The 15,893-nt window shown below is 34.8% G+C and overlaps 1 long non-coding RNA gene across 1 annotated transcript; it reads left to right on the top strand.

Annotated features, from left to right (window-relative positions):
• Positions 1–32: 32 nt before the first annotated feature.
• On the top strand, positions 33–10,935 carry LOC148958079 (uncharacterized). The gene is made up of 3 exons (XR_016144892.1): positions 33–460; positions 2,570–2,713; positions 10,532–10,935. It is a non-coding gene; the product is annotated as an uncharacterized LOC148958079 (long non-coding RNA).
• The last annotated feature ends 4,958 nt before the right edge of the window (positions 10,936–15,893 follow it).

The raw sequence follows: 15,893 nt of genomic DNA, 5'->3' as shown, positions 1-15,893 counted from the left end.
TTGCCTTGAAAGACAAGCAGTTGCAAAAAAGGAAGTAAAAATTGACAAAACCGCTAAGAACGCTTAAGTTTGTATGAAACAAAATTGCTTATCGTTTTAGGGCTAATCATTTCATCTATTTTTTGCAAGATCAAAGGCTCTGAAAACTTAAAACTCCGCAGCTAATGTCCATTAAAAAGGGTATGATCGAGTGTGAATGTTTTTTGTGGTTTGCATTTGAAAATTTTTCAATTATTTGATTGTGCACTGTCGATAACAAAAACAGCTATTGTTTCTAAACAATACCCATTGTTAAGAATCACCAAGTGCTCTTGAACTTGAGGTCTTCTGGGGGAAACGCGGGCAGTTTGAACGACCACGATGTTGAATTGTTTGCTTTTGGAAACAGGAGAAAAGTAAAGTTTTGAGCTTCCAGAAACTTAATGAGACATATAGAAAGAAAAAAGATCTTCAGGAAAAAGTAAGTACCAGAACTTATTATTTGCTTCAATTGATCTACAGTTGTTTGGAAGGGTTTGTAGTACTTTGTGTCAGGAGATGACTAGGCCTGTTTTTGTTGCAACGACAAGAACCTAAGCAAAGTGATTCCCATTTTAGGATTGACTCTCAGACAGAGAGTTCAAACTGCTTTTGTAAAGCAAGGAAAATGGCGTTATCTTTGGTATTAAAACTGAAATTTCTTACCCATAAACTGGGCACTAGGAACGAATAAGGATAGCGACTAAAAAGCCTAGCAAAGGCCTAATCATGTTTCAAAACAATTCGTGCCAAATTTTAGATAAATTAAGTAGATTTTGTGCTTCTGTGACATGTTGTTAACATTGTATCGAGAATATAAAAGTTGTTTTGCAATTTAGGGATTATTTGCGTTGCTTGAAGTAAGTTACCCAGGGGTGCAATTTCAAGAGGGGCAAGGTCCCAACCCTGCTTTCAGAAATTTATTTGCAAACGTTTTTCAATATTATTTGAAATCAACTTATTCAGGCAATAAGAATTTTTTCCCATTCTAAGTTATAGGATCTACTGTGATTTTGGAATGACCTCAATTTAGATCTTACGTTGAAAGATGCAATACCTGTTTGTGTAGCACATCTGGTTTAATCTGCAGCATTTTTGCAAGAGGTTTTTCTTTTTTCACAGGTGCCACAATGATCCTAGAAACATGATCATATATGAGATACTAAGTTTATTCTTTTTATGGAAGTAAATCATATTGACTTTACCAAATTTATGCAAGCATGGGGTTGAAATAGTTTTTTGTGGATGCAGTTAAATTTGAAATAACATCCCCTTCAATCTGAAAAATGCAAACAATGAAGAAACCTTTAAAAGGCAAATAAAACAATCTGAAGGTTTTATGAATAACAAAAACATATTTTCATTAACCAGCTTTTTTTGATGCAGATCTCTGCTGCAATATCGCAATATCAACAGCTAGAAGTTAAGGACTGTTTAATTTTAGGGCTGATACTGGGCAATATTTAATTTCCTTTCTATTCGAACATGTAACTTTAATCATTAATTTTCACCTGCATTAATTCGTAGATGCCACTGACCAATCCATTACCATAATACCCTCTCAATGTCCCCTTTGATTTTCAGTCGCTTTTTGATTCGGTCTTGCTGACAAACAAAATTACAGTTTCTCATTTGACATGTAAATGTTCAATCAATCTAATCATTGATCAGTGGCATCTTCTAGCACGTTTTATCCATTAAACTTTTATTTCATTATTTCTTGCACTCTGAGCATTATACCGATACTCGGTCCTGCCGGGTATTAATGTAGATGTAGATGATGTAGAATATTGCAAATTTTTTAACTTTGTAAGTATAAATTACAGTATAAACGCGATCATGTAGGAGTCAATATAAACATATGTACTCCTTTCTCATTTTCCATGTGTAACTCGGTTACCTGATGTTTTCAATTCTACCTCTGATTTAGAAAAAACTTGACTATATTGACATATCGTAACTATACTGCTTTTATTCTTTAATAATATAATAGACACAATTTTAGATTTATTTGAGTACCTTGGCCCTTCTATTATGCTTGCTAGTATGATGGTTTTAATTTTTAGAAATTTTCTTTCACAAATGAGATATTCTTAAATTGTTTGCTTATTGCTGTGGCAAATGCATTCATAATTTAAAGGTAGCTTTGGTATTCAAGGATTGAATTATGACTCAAGACAGGTGATAAGTTTTAAAAGCGTTCAAAAAAATTCGACATTAGTTCAAATATATGATTGTTTTAAAGTCAGAAGTCGATAGGTTTCAAAACCAGCAAATGAAGAACAATTGATCAAATGCTAATAGACCCTATCTTGGAAACGCCCATATAGCGAGTAAATGAACAAAACAAGAAAAACGAGAAAAAATTTTGACGTCATCGAATTCCACATCTATTTTGCAAAAAAATATTATTAAAATTTTGATTGATTATGCTCGACATTATAACAATTTTGACAGGAAATCATTTTAAAATCATCTTGTCTCATCAATTGCTTTTCTGCTTGAGGATATAGTATCATTTAGATCTATCTCTGTATAATCTTCTTTCTAGGAAAAAAAATCAAATGATCAAATTCCATGGAAGATACTATTCGTGTCCTCCTTTTGTGGAAAAAGTTGCAATCGAATGGCAATCAAATCGCATCACGGTTGAAAGAAATACGAAAGAAGTTCCATCAATGATTGTCAGTACCAGGTATTTCTCTTTAAAATTAATTTTATTGAGTTTTACGACGCTCGTTGATTAAATCTGTTAGGCTACCATTTGCGCTTGTTCTACATATAATCAAAACCTCAACTGCATGAGAAACTGCAAAAAATCTACTTTTTTGTATATGACCTTAAGTAATTAACATACTTGTATACATTTCTTATGGCTAAAGAGCTGAAGAGATATTGTGTATGAATAAGCCCCCCCCCCCCCTTCTCTCCAATCTCCCTGAAAAAATGTTTTTGGAGAGCATTGCCAGTTTTCTTAATCAAGTACCAAGGGAAGGGTCAAAGGTGGAAACTTCATTGAGCTTTGAAAGTTTGGGGGCAAAATGTCTATATTGCTCTAGGGATTAGTGAAAGTCGCCCACCAAGGTTGGCGGCTAGAAAAGTTTTGAAATACAACATTTTAAGAAAGGCCAGAAAAGGCATCTAAAATATTTGCAACATCGATAAGGAAGAACTTTCGTAAAGGAAGAATTTTCGTAAAGGAAGAATTTTAATAGTAATCACCCATTGGTTGGATTTTGAATTGATACATTTTCTCTCGTGGAGATTTTATCAGCTACTAAAAGCTATCAATTCATCCGCTGAACCATGCTACTAAAAATGCCATGCAATGCAAAACTGTTATTCAGCAGACGTAGAAAGTATTCATAGTTTGCAGATATAGAAAAATTGATTTTGAATAAAGAATAAAATTAAGAACACCCAAGCCTGAAATTATCCAAAAAAAATAAGAACATCGAGCGTCGGCGAATGTTGTATTGCTCTTATACAGTGTGTAGTGCATCATATATTTAAAGTAGGCAAGGCAAATAATAGCAACCAGTTGTTGATATAGGCAATTAACCCCATTTCTAAAACCAATAATAAACAACCAATTGTCTATACAAAACTGTAACTACAAACTTTATGATAAGAATATAGTCTAAAGAATATTAAGGCTCAAAATTGCTGAACCAGGGTTGGCTTGTGTTTACACAACGAAAATTTGGCCTGGCTTAGTTTTGACTTGGGCTAACCAATGTTAGTTTGTGAAGTTTGAACAGTGCTCTTGTTTGTAGGATATTTGACCGTCTAAATATTATGATTTGCTCGTTCCATGACTTTTCCTGGCCGCTAGTTCTTATCCTGATCGCTTACTCTAAAGATACAAGAAACTCCAATTAAATAATTAGCATAAATTCTTTATGTCAACGCTACATAACCTATAGTCATTGCAAGAAAATCTTGGAAACCTCAATCTTCAACTTTTAATTCAACCAAACCGCTAAGCTAATCCCTATAGATAATTCAGGCTTCGTGTGATGGGACGTGTGATATTAGAAATCATTTGTCAAGTTATATGGCATAGCTGACTGCTCTGTTCTTTTGAACATACTTCAGTTCTTGAATAAGCCGTAGTTAGGAGGGGGGGGGGGGGGTGAAGGGAAGTAGAGTTGGCTGGACTCATAGTCTACAGGAATCAGACTCAAAGTAATATTCCATGGGCATGCCAAGTATTCCACGAGCATGTCAAGTAGTTTTGAGAGGCACTGCAGGTCAATTCAGATGACGAAGCAAATTTTCATTCCGCTGATGTCACAAGTCCTTATCAACTATGCATTTTAAGCAACAGTTTGCTTGCATGATTGTATGCTGTATTCTCTAATGTAATTTTAATGGTTTCCGGAAATGCTAAAAACCCGGCAACCAGTTTCCAGGTAGTGGCTACTTACGTCAATAAACACAATTAAATCGTAAGAAAGAATTGTACGGAGGTGTTCAATGACGTTGATTGCCAAAAGGAACAGCTTTCTTCTAAGGGACTTTGAAATTTTCCTTTTCGGAGGCAAGCTTGTATTGAAAGATAAAATTAGTTAAATCTTAAAAATGTCAAAATTTGGCTTTCTAGCCTTGCGATTTTCTCATCAAATCTAGTTTTTTGTAGTTGGCCTTCCAAAGCACCCCTAAAACGGCCTAAATAGCTGTTGTTGAAGAAATTCATTGATATCTACTGCCAGCAATAAATTGTTATTTCTTCAAATATATCATTGAGAAAACTACTCGTATCACAAATATTGCATAATATTTAACATAATGCAAAGATATTCAGTGGTTACTTAAAAATATGCCAATAATTTCACCAAGATAATCTGGAATAGCAATTGATTAATACTCAAACTAATAGAGAATTATTTAGAGTAAATGAAAATCCTTTGTAAATTGACACAACAATATGTATCTTCTTTCAGATTCAAACATACAATCATTTTATAAATAAAGTAATGATTCATTTGCCTGTGTTTCTCCCATAGCGATAGAAATAGTTTCTCTGCAAACATCATTTTCTGCATTACAGGCGATAGAAACTAAAAAATAAGGAATTAGAAACTATATGGGCACCTGGGACAACTGCTTACTACTTTTTGCAAACTTGCAAGAAGTTTTCTGGTCTCTGGTTACAAGACACACAGCAAACAAGATTTGTTCAAATATTCTTTCAACTAAGCACAATTCTTTAAATACAATCATAATGATCATTAGAATAGAATAGCTGCATTATCTATACGTGTAAGCACTTAGATAAATCATACAACATTTTTTCCTTAACAGTTTAATATTTCAGCTTTTTAATAACATGCAAAGTGCAATATTTCAGCTTTTTAGTAACATGCAACGTGCAATATTTTAGCTTTGTAGTAACGTGCAAAGTGCAGTATTTCAGCTTTTTAGTAACATGCAAAGGGTTATATTTCAGCTTTCGTGTATCGGAAAACGCCTATCGTGTATAAACGCATGATAGTATTCCTCGAAAATTTTATGAGACGTTTATGAGAAAAAGTACTGGTATCTGATTTGCATTTTAAAAGAAGAAAAGGGGTTTATGGCGAAGACTCTAGCAAACCTCTGTCTGTAAATGGGTGTGGCCATGAACCATAGCTTGTCAATCCACTCACCATTTGCTTCAAAATGCTTGATGTTGAAAGTTTTTTTCAGTAGGCAGTAAGTGGTTTGCCTCAAGAGCTGACAGGCAGGGGCGAAACTTCACTATTTTCATTAGGGGGGTATGAAGCTTAGATGCCCGACGAAAGGGCGTGGCATGCTTGATGAAAGGGCGTGTCATACATGAACTTCATTTTTGAAGCACATCGCCTCAAGAGCTGAAATCATCGGCCCAGGCTGTTTGTTTAAAGTCAAGAAATATGCCTCTAGTTTTTCTGGTGTTGGCTATAAACATTTGTTTCCAAAAAACAAGCATTTGTAAGGCCTGTCTTTTTTATAAAAGGTCTAAAAAAAGTCTTCACTTTCTAAATCACCTAGCTATTAAGAGAGCAATTCAAAAAGAGATTGAAGTAGGGTCTCAATTTTATCAAAGTGGAACCAAAACACAGCTTGGAAATATCGGAATTTAGAAACAGCTACGCAGATTACAATGTTTCAGCAAAAAAAGAGCTTCAGTTGCATTTTCTGAGTTTCATTTTCAATTTTCGGTTGCTCCGGAAGCAATTTCAGCAATTTCAACATTTTTAGACACCCAAGCACTAAGTACGTATCTCTAAATTCACCATAACAAAATCCCTCGAGCAAGGGAAAGTTTTTATTGGAGGTATTTTACAGGTACACCTATCATCAAAGCTCAATTTTCGTGTTTTTGTAATCATGGATATTTTTCAGAAATAGAATAAACTCGAAAGTTTTTTGCAATTCATATCTTAACTACAATTTCTTGATAAATTTTATATTATTTCCCGCTTGAACTGATTAAAACTTTCTGTTACTTGTTACGGTTATTCGAATTTTTTTAGTTAAAAAACTTTGGCGTCTGTATGACCATTTTATAGCGAAGGGTGCAATATTTTCGAACCGTAAGTGTAAAACCTTAAGGGAATTTTGGGGCATAACTCCTTATGAATGTATGATGAAAGTTTCATACATTTAGAAAAAAAATTATTGCTTGATTTTTCTCAACAACGTATTTCTAGATGGTATTTCCATAAATTTGCCCGACAAAATCTGCTTTTTTGAAGATTGGGGGGGGGGGTGCAGCACCCCCCATACCCCCCAGTAGTTTCGCCCCTGCTGACAGGAGACAGTTGCTGATAACTACCCTTAATTTTACTACTGGTTCAATGATAATTACATCTGAATCAATGGTAATTATCTTATCAATAGTTCAAATATAATAAGCACTAAAATAAAGAGATCTAAAGATTGTGTTTTCTTAAATCTGAACTTTAATGAACTGTATCATTGAACATTGGAGTTAAACATCAAATTATTTCCGAATATATTATTTCGTGTTTCCAATATTTGTATCCTTATTCCACAATTTAAAATTTTTGGAGTCCTTTTTTTTTAACTTTGTTAAGCATATACAGCGAATTCGTTCGAAATTTGTTACTGAATAGATTAGTATTGTCCATTAAAAAACTACGAGGGTACAGTAAGTATGGGTGATGTACCATCGAAGCGGCGTATATTTGGCGGCATACTGTCTCATTAGGGATGGTTGACGCTGGTCTCTAATGGTGTGCCTTTTTATGCCATTATCTAAATTGTTCATTTGAACAGAAGAAATAAAGCATTTTTATTGCGTTGGTGGTCCACTCATATCCGCGTAGTGCTTTAAAGTATTCAACCTACAGACGTCAAATATATGGAGACAATAGGCCTTAGCTCAACCAGGAACTTAAAGAAAATGTATAAAATGGATTGGTTTGCCAAAGGAATCAGCAGTTTCGTTGCAAGAAGCACAAGTTGCACTTTTTGCCGAGGAAAAGACGTCATCTAAACAGCAAAACTTGTTTTTCAAGGTAAGCATCAGTGGTTAACATTATTTTATGATGCCTTTCACGGTGATCATCATATTTCAAAATATCTATCTTGTTGAAACTATTTAAAGAATAAATCATACTGAGCTGTCTTTTCACTGTAGAATTTAGGTTAAAACCTGTTGCCATAGTTTTGTTTATGTGTATTTTTAAGAAGAATCTTTCTTCTTGTTTAAAAAAATCTACAATAAAGGAATGTTCAAAATATTGGCTTAAAAAGGTACTGTTTTCTAGACATGCGTAGAAAATAGAACAGTGATTGATTGCAAGGGTTGAAAAAGCAATGAAATGACCAAAGGGTTATTTTGATAAAATTTTAATTTAATGAAAACGAACAATTATGAATAACCCTTTTATCTTTTTATATCTTTTTAGACCAATAACCTTTTTAGTAAAATAACAAAAGTGGAGGACCCCATTGCTTTTATCAACTTTTTCACCAGAGTAGAAGAATTCATAAGATTTCATAACCAGTTCTGATTTTGACATGAAAGAGGTTTTGTTCAAAATCCTTCAAATTTTCCTTATCAAAATAAGCTGCAATTATGTTGCAGTCTTCTTAACTGTTATGGGACTCGTTTGCTATGATGTATGAGCTGCAGCCCCCGAAGTAGTCGGTGATCTAGAACCCCGCTCCCTTTCGGTCCAGCTAGCCTGAAAAGTAAGCAAACTGGATGAGTTACGACATTGACAAAGACATATTTTCTTCCAGGAATTTGCAAAGATGTATGGTCAGGTCATTGCACTCCTGTCGCTCATTGCATGCACACAATTCGTCGCAGCCAACTATAGAACATGTATGTGTGATATCCGAACTGAAGATGAGGCAAACGCTCCAGTTCTGACAGCATGGTCGAACAGATTACGGTCATGCGGCCTTTTTTGTGGTTTTCCCGGTGTCCATGTTTCTTGCTCTGAAGTTAAGGGATGGTGCCCTGGCAATTGCTTCAGGGGAGCCAAATCTAGGATTCAAAACAATCACCAGTTGGATAACATGTGCAGAAAACACGGCAAGGTAGTTCACCCTCCCAATGGCATCCGCCTCTATGCATATAGCAAAGTGATGAACAACTGTGGAGGAGCTTGGAACCATTACAACCTACATATGAAGTTGTGCTGTTTTGTCCTGCGCCCACACAACAGATGGATCGGGTATAAGTGCTAGATGACTCAGCGACCAGCCTTGTCCTCCTCAGTGGATGTAAAGTGGCTCTGGCCTTAAGTGACAAAAAAACGAACCGTCTTTCAAAAGACAATTTTTCATTTGATGTTTCATACGTTAAGTTTTGTTAAAACACAAGAGATTTTAAATGAAATTTGTATTTTCTTCTTCCATGTCTAATGTGATATCTTTGTAAAGTCTGTTGTCACCAGTACGTGATAACTCTAAAGCTAATCGGTTTCAGCCTTTGTTGTTGAAATAGCAAAAAGTTTTTAAGCTTATTGGCATGAATGTGTGCTTCAAATATGCTGGGATTGCTGGAGAGCCATTATATTTCCATTTGTGTTAGGAGAGTTTTCTACTCAGTTGATCAGAAAAATAGTACCTCTTTCAGTCACCAACGACACATTAAAAAATGCTACAAAATACCTCTCTTATGACTTTAGGATGGAGACTATATGCAAATTAATGCAATATAAAATCTAAAAGACAGACAATTTTGACTGAAGCTACGATGCAAATTATATCGCATACTCCAGTAGCTTTAAAGATAGAGTCGAGCTCTTCACAGCCGTGTCGTCATTTTAAGACTCGGTTATCTCATCAAACCAAACACATCGTCTAACTAACAGGTGTCAGTAGAGACGTCAGACATTGCAAACAGACTGGGAATATTTTGACCCAGGACAGAGCCTCTATGACAGATACCGTTCCCTAACAAAAGTCCGGGCTCGATTTTTCAAAACTACAGATGGGGGGTCTTATTTGAAAGTAGGGGCTAAATCGAATAATTTGGATATGGCACATATCAACTTTGATAATTCCTTCTTAATGTAACGGAAAAACTTTGTTTAAAAACCTTCCACTTCTTGTAACTTTTTCTTGTCGAATATGGAAAAAATCTGCAGTAACTTGCAAAAGTTTACCAAAAGACTTTAGATACTGCATTGATGAATAAATATATCTTGAACTTTTTCATTTTGAATCTTGAATCTTAAATCTCCATCATTGCTTCAACTCAGTTTATTATATTCTTATGGCTTATTTTCAAACATACTTGTAAATCCCCCATCATGACTCTAAAAAAATTAAGCTTTAAAAGAACAGAGATTTAATGAAATGAATAGAAGTATAAAAGGAGCAGAAGGGAAACATGCCAAGACCCTTTCACCGACCACTTCCTCTTAGAATAAAACGCTCTCTTATTAAATCGCTCTTATACGTTTATGAAAAGCCTTTCCTGCAAGCAGCTGACTCTTAATAACTGTTTACTTTGACTATCTTTAATAAAACGTTATTTACAAAAACTGTTAAAAATAGGGCGTGGTCATGCTATACACTATCATTAAAAGCTATCAAAATGTTATCAGATCCATCGCATTGCTTTTAAAAGCTTCATTTATCTTTGAAAAATAACATGGAGGTGTCTTTAGAGAATATTTTACCATCATTCTATCAAGAACATGGCTAGGAAATTATCCATTAAAGATGTGTGCATTTCTTGAAGAAGTCATTTTGGCCCTTACTTATAGAAATAGTTGCAAATTAAGAGGATTGTCCTCACCCTGCATAATTGTTAAAATGATTTGAAAATGCTGTAGACATAAAGCATCATAGTCGACCTCATATGCCTTATCCCGGAATGCACTAAATAAATATATGATCTGAAAACAACATAAGCTTAAAGAAGATATCAAAAAACTCACATATTGATTATTTCTTGATTCTGTCAAAATTTATTGACCACCAGAATTAATTTTTTGTCAACGAGAACTGTATCTAAAAATATCTATTTACTTGTTAATAATTATTGATTTCGTTTTAGGACCAGGAATCGTGAACAATTTCAGTGTTGGTGGTATCTGCACTCAACTGGATAAATTGGATCCCAGCAAAAGCAGCTTGTAAAATGTCTGCTCTTATATAAAGGAAGCACCTAAGAAAAACATGACCTTTGAAGTTCGTGGAAAACCAGTTTGTTTAAAGGAAATATTGAAGGTAAGAAATATTTGGATTTATTTAGTTTTTTTGTCAGCAGCATTTCTATCGTTAACTTGTAAACTTACAAGAGATCGTAATCTTCAAAAACAATGTTATCAACCTGGACAAGGAACGAGAACTTCATCGATTTTACAAGCAACCGAGCTGCACCCTTAATCAATAGCGAACCTTTTTCCAAGTTAAAAAATAAAGTTCTGTATAACATTGCAAAATATCCCATACAGTAGACTTGTTATAAGTTGTGAAACAGATACAATAAACAAATCTTGGAATCTGCATGAACGAAGTTCTGTATCACTTTCTTGGTATTCGCTTAAATATTGCAACGAGTATTGAAAATATGATACACTGACCCTAAAGGATATCATTTTCCAAAAAGCCTTGATCAAAAAACATAATAGTTTTTCCCTTTTTTAAATAACTGATTTTAAATAAATAACTTCACCATCCTTTAAAATCGTGTTTGTATTAAAGTAGGAGAGGGTAATAGGGGCTCACCTTAAAGATTCAATCAGGACGTTGTTTTAATGTGTTTTTAACGTTGTTCATTCTTCAAAATTGATTTCTGCATTTTCATACTATGAATCGATTTTTCTAAGACCACTAAATAGTTTTTGCATGACTAGTTGATGGAATCTGCTCTGTTTTGTTAAATATAAGCAAATTTTCAAAAAAAACAAGTAAATTTTCAGAAAACAAATTTCTTGTTTTTTATTTTTCGTATGAAGCTGGGCAAATTTTAGGCTTTTTTGTTTTAAACAAGTCGAGTCTTTTTTGTTTTGTGTGTTCTCATAAAGAAATATCATTTACTGTCCTTGTACTTAAAACCAAAAATAATACTGGCGGATAAGAACTTCCAGAGTATGCACAAGTTCCCTTTTCACTAAAATGGTCAACCAGCAAAATATTTTGAAGATATTTCACGTTGTCACCAATCAGGTACAATAAAAATGGGGGAAGGGGTTGTTTGCGATTCGCAAAGACTTTTGAACACTTTCTGAAATAATGAATACCGTAATAATTTAGAAAGCACCCCCCGTCACATTAAATAAGCCCTATCCTTGAATATTCCTCCTTTAGCACTTTTCGTTTAAGTTCCCTTATGAGTTTCCCCTCGTTTGCATAAGCCCCTTTATTACGATCTGATATTAAAAGAAAAGCAGCAAATTGAGTACAGCTCTTGAAGTGTGTTTTTGCAGCTGAACACCTACTGTATAGATAGCTTCATTTAATACAACTTTCAGAACTTTTTACACTCTCCTACTTTTTGTATACATATTATGTGTATGTAAACAAATCAGCCCCAGCCCCTCCCCCCCCCCCCCCCCGTCTTGAAAGGTCACGTTTGATAAGGTTAACTCCTGATAAAGAAGATCAAGCAAGCTCCCTTTTGCAGCATCGAGATTGAATAAAAACCCCCCACCCTCTCCAGGGTCTTATTGGATGATCTACGGAATCAAAATTTATGGCTTCTATTTGCTAACGATATAAGAGCACCCTTTAAATTGTTGATTTTATCTGGATGCAATTCCTGTCAAAGCAGTTTTGTGAACAGTTCAATGTCAGCCTTTCTCTCTTCCTCCAAAAATTGTGGTTGTACATACTTTTCAGAGCTTTGGTGTTACCTTGTAAATTGCTGTTTGATGTTTATCAAAGTTAACTCTACTGCCGACTATTTGGTGAGGAAATGCAATGTCACGTTTTTTAACATAAAAAAATTTGATTTTTTCAAAAGAGTCGTTTAGCAAATAGGTTTTGAAGGATCTGTGATAAGATTTGTACTATTCTTCACAAGATTCATCTCTCTACCATTCTAGCCCCTCCTTGGCCCTGTGGGCTACTTGAATTTTTATCCTTTAACAATGCTTATCATTTAATGAAAGTTTTTGAACGATAGCAAATAAGTAATGAGTAGATACAACAGGATTCTAAATATTGTCCGAATAGAGACAAAATTGCGGAAAAGAAAAAAGTTCCAGGACAACTATGGCTACAACTAAAAAGGAGTGGTCTAGCCTGGCTCTGCATCTTTGATCCTTGTATTAGGAATGTAGAATGACCCTAAACAAAGCTTTACAATGTTTTGCATAAAGTCACCCTTCCTCTTTTCAGAAATTATACGTATTGGAATCCAGTCCCTGTCCCTTTTGTAGTACTTTTGTCTAATTTTTTTTGCCTTTTCACAAAGTACGAATATTTGCTCAGCCTGCCCCCAACCACCCCAGTTAATCATTACAGGTAAAAAATTCAATACATAATGTAATCTGGACCACTGAAATATTTTCTCGGTGCATGGTCATCAGAGAAGAAGAATAAGAAAAAGTACGACAAGGCAGTAAATTAGCGATCTTTATGGCCATAGACGTAGCAAAAGTGAAATTGTTTTGGCAAAAGAGAACCACGAGTAGCATTTTCTAAGAGGCCTGGAATTTTTTTTATTACTTCTTGCTTTGCTCTGTTTTCTAAAACGCTAACTAAGCTCAGATCAACCTACGATCAAGGTTATTTAAAAGTATTTTACAGTGAAATAGCTGATAATATTTTCACTCTAAGTTTGTTATTGCTTGTGTTACGAAAATTTAACACGACAGCATCTATCAAGGATAAAGAATTTCTATTAATTCTTTAAATTTTCTTCGTTAATCCAAACCTGCTAAATTTTTTCATGTTTATTTGGGCTTTTGCCTATGCTATGAGCAGTCTTACCGAGACCCTTCAGAAGCCCAGGAGAAGATAGTTAAGAAAAGGCTCCTGGTGGCAAAGTTCGAACCCGGCAATTCTGAAAATGATATATGAACATTTTTTAAGGCTGATTGTTTTGTCGGGAAAATTTCAAGCACTGTCAAATTAAGCAAATAGAAATCAATGCAGAAAAGTTTCAAATTTTTCGGAGCCTTCTGAACTTGGGGTAAGGATTACTTTGCTCCCTGCCCCACCCTTTCAACAGACATAGCAAATTTTGATGAAACATTTGTTAAAACCATAGAAATGAGAAGCTGAGATCTATTCTGTGGCTGAAACCTTTCTTAAATTTGCTGAAATTTAGGGGCTAAGTGTAGTAACAGCCGATGTAACTAGCGGCTGCGGGAACGTCTCTTCGCCGCTGCTCGTGGTGTTATTCTGGAGACCCCCATGGTAGGGGGCAAGTGGAAAATTGATATCCTGGCCACAAGTCTTGCTCTAATGATAATGACTAGCATCCTGGTTCTTGTATATCAAATATTTGCAATCATAAATGGAGAAAACATTTAATTTACAATCGATCAAAGTACATCGAGTTCTGCCCATTCAAAACATTAGCCATATGATCGCAGTCACGTTATCCCAGACACCTCTCCTTTCTTTTCCAAACAAAACCTTTTGAATTGAATCAAAAGAGACAAGTTTCACGCTTTGTTATTTCGTAAACAGGCCACTCCACTGTCAAGATGAAAACATGTTCCTGAGCTGTATTTTGATACTTTTCATGGACAAGAAAAGGAATTAATCAATGCAAATCATACTGGAAACATTCATCTTTCATGCAAAGGTAAGGGTTTAGTAAATGTGATTTTTGTTTATGCCGCATAGCTAGAGGAACTTTCGTTTGATCAGAGCCCACGTGCTTTTTTCAACAGCCCCGTCGTCGGAATTCAGTTCTATTCTAGCCATCTGATATCCGTACTTGATACTTGATGCTTTAAGTCTTAATATTTTAAGGTAAAAGTTTTTTTGTTGTTTCGTTCTTTCACACCCATTTTTGGTTTTTTTAATTACGTTATCGGCAAGTACACGACGGAGATAAACTGCCGTTTTGTACCTCCGCTGCCTCTTTAACATGAACAAGTTATCGCGATGTTCTTTTGCAAATCGTAAATATTAAAGGTTTTGCATTACAAGTCAAACTAAAATTTGTCTATGTATTTCAGATAACACATTTCGCGGAGTCCTTAGCCGAGCCGATCAAAATGTCGATTCAGTATCGCGTTTGGTTCACTACACTGTCGTTTGCAGTCCATGCGGTTGCTTGAAGAACATTACAAAAAAACTGATAGAACTCTAAATAGTTGATAAAATAGATAAAACAACTGCTTCAACTTGAATTGGTATTTTTAACAGATCGTTGCCTTTGATTCCTTTTAGTATTTCGTGTAATATCACTACTTGGACATTTCTCCGCTTCCGAAATCGAGTTAATAAAGTGCACATTTGACAGCCAACTGTCTTTTTATTTTTATAATCATTCCCTTAGCCGAGCCACTCTAAGAGGTATTATATGAATAGCCAGTTAGGCTTATTTCATCGTAACAGCAGAAACCCCGACCCCCTTTACCGTTATCCATTAGATTACCCCAGTTAACACAACCCCCTGAATTCAATTGTTTTAGGATTCATTTGATACCACTTCACCCCGCATTATATATTGTATTTGCCCTCCACCTCTACTGTATTCTTTGTTCACTGTTGAAAACAACAAAAGATATTGAATTGTCCCGCGAATTTTCATTGTTTAAATGCTTTGAATTTATCAAATTCCCTTAGCCTTTAAATTTTTTGCCTGTCTTCATCCTTAAATAGATTCCTCCCGAGGTTTTATTTTGAATTTGCCCCCATTTTCTACTGTATTCTACTTGAAATTCAAATGAATTCACCCCCGATTTCCTACTGTATTTTACCTTAGATACAGTTCAATTTACCTTTGAATTTCTATTGTATTTTACCTTAGATACAGTTCAATTTACCTTTGAATTTCTATTGTATTTTACCTTAGATACAGTTCAATTTACCTTTGAATTTCTATTGTATTTTGCCTTAGATACTGTTCAATTTACCCCCGATGTTCTATTGCATTTCAACTTCGATACCATTGAATATGCCCCCGATTCTCTATTGTATTTTACCTTAGAAACAGTTCAATTTACCCCCGATTTCCTATTGTATTTTACCTTAGATACTGTTCAATTGACCCCCGATTTTCTATTGTATTTTATCTTAGATACTGTTCAATTGACCCCCGATTTACTATTGTATTTTACCTTAGATACTGTTCAATTGACCCCCGATTTTCTATTGTATTTTGCCTTAGATACTGTTCAATTGACCCCCGATATTTGATTGTATCTTTACTTAGTTTCTATTGAAGTTCCCCCCGATTTTCTATTGTAATTCACTTTTAATTCTATTGAATGTACCCCCGACTTCCTAGG

The sequence above is a fragment of the Rhopilema esculentum genome, chromosome 18 (genome assembly GCF_057945365.1).
Source record: "Rhopilema esculentum isolate cy_ngs chromosome 18, ASM5794536v1, whole genome shotgun sequence".
In the NCBI taxonomy this organism is placed as follows: domain Eukaryota; kingdom Metazoa; phylum Cnidaria; class Scyphozoa; order Rhizostomeae; family Rhizostomatidae; genus Rhopilema; species Rhopilema esculentum.
The sequence above is the reverse complement of the archived record's forward strand: the minus strand, read 5'-3'. Positions and strand labels throughout refer to the sequence as shown.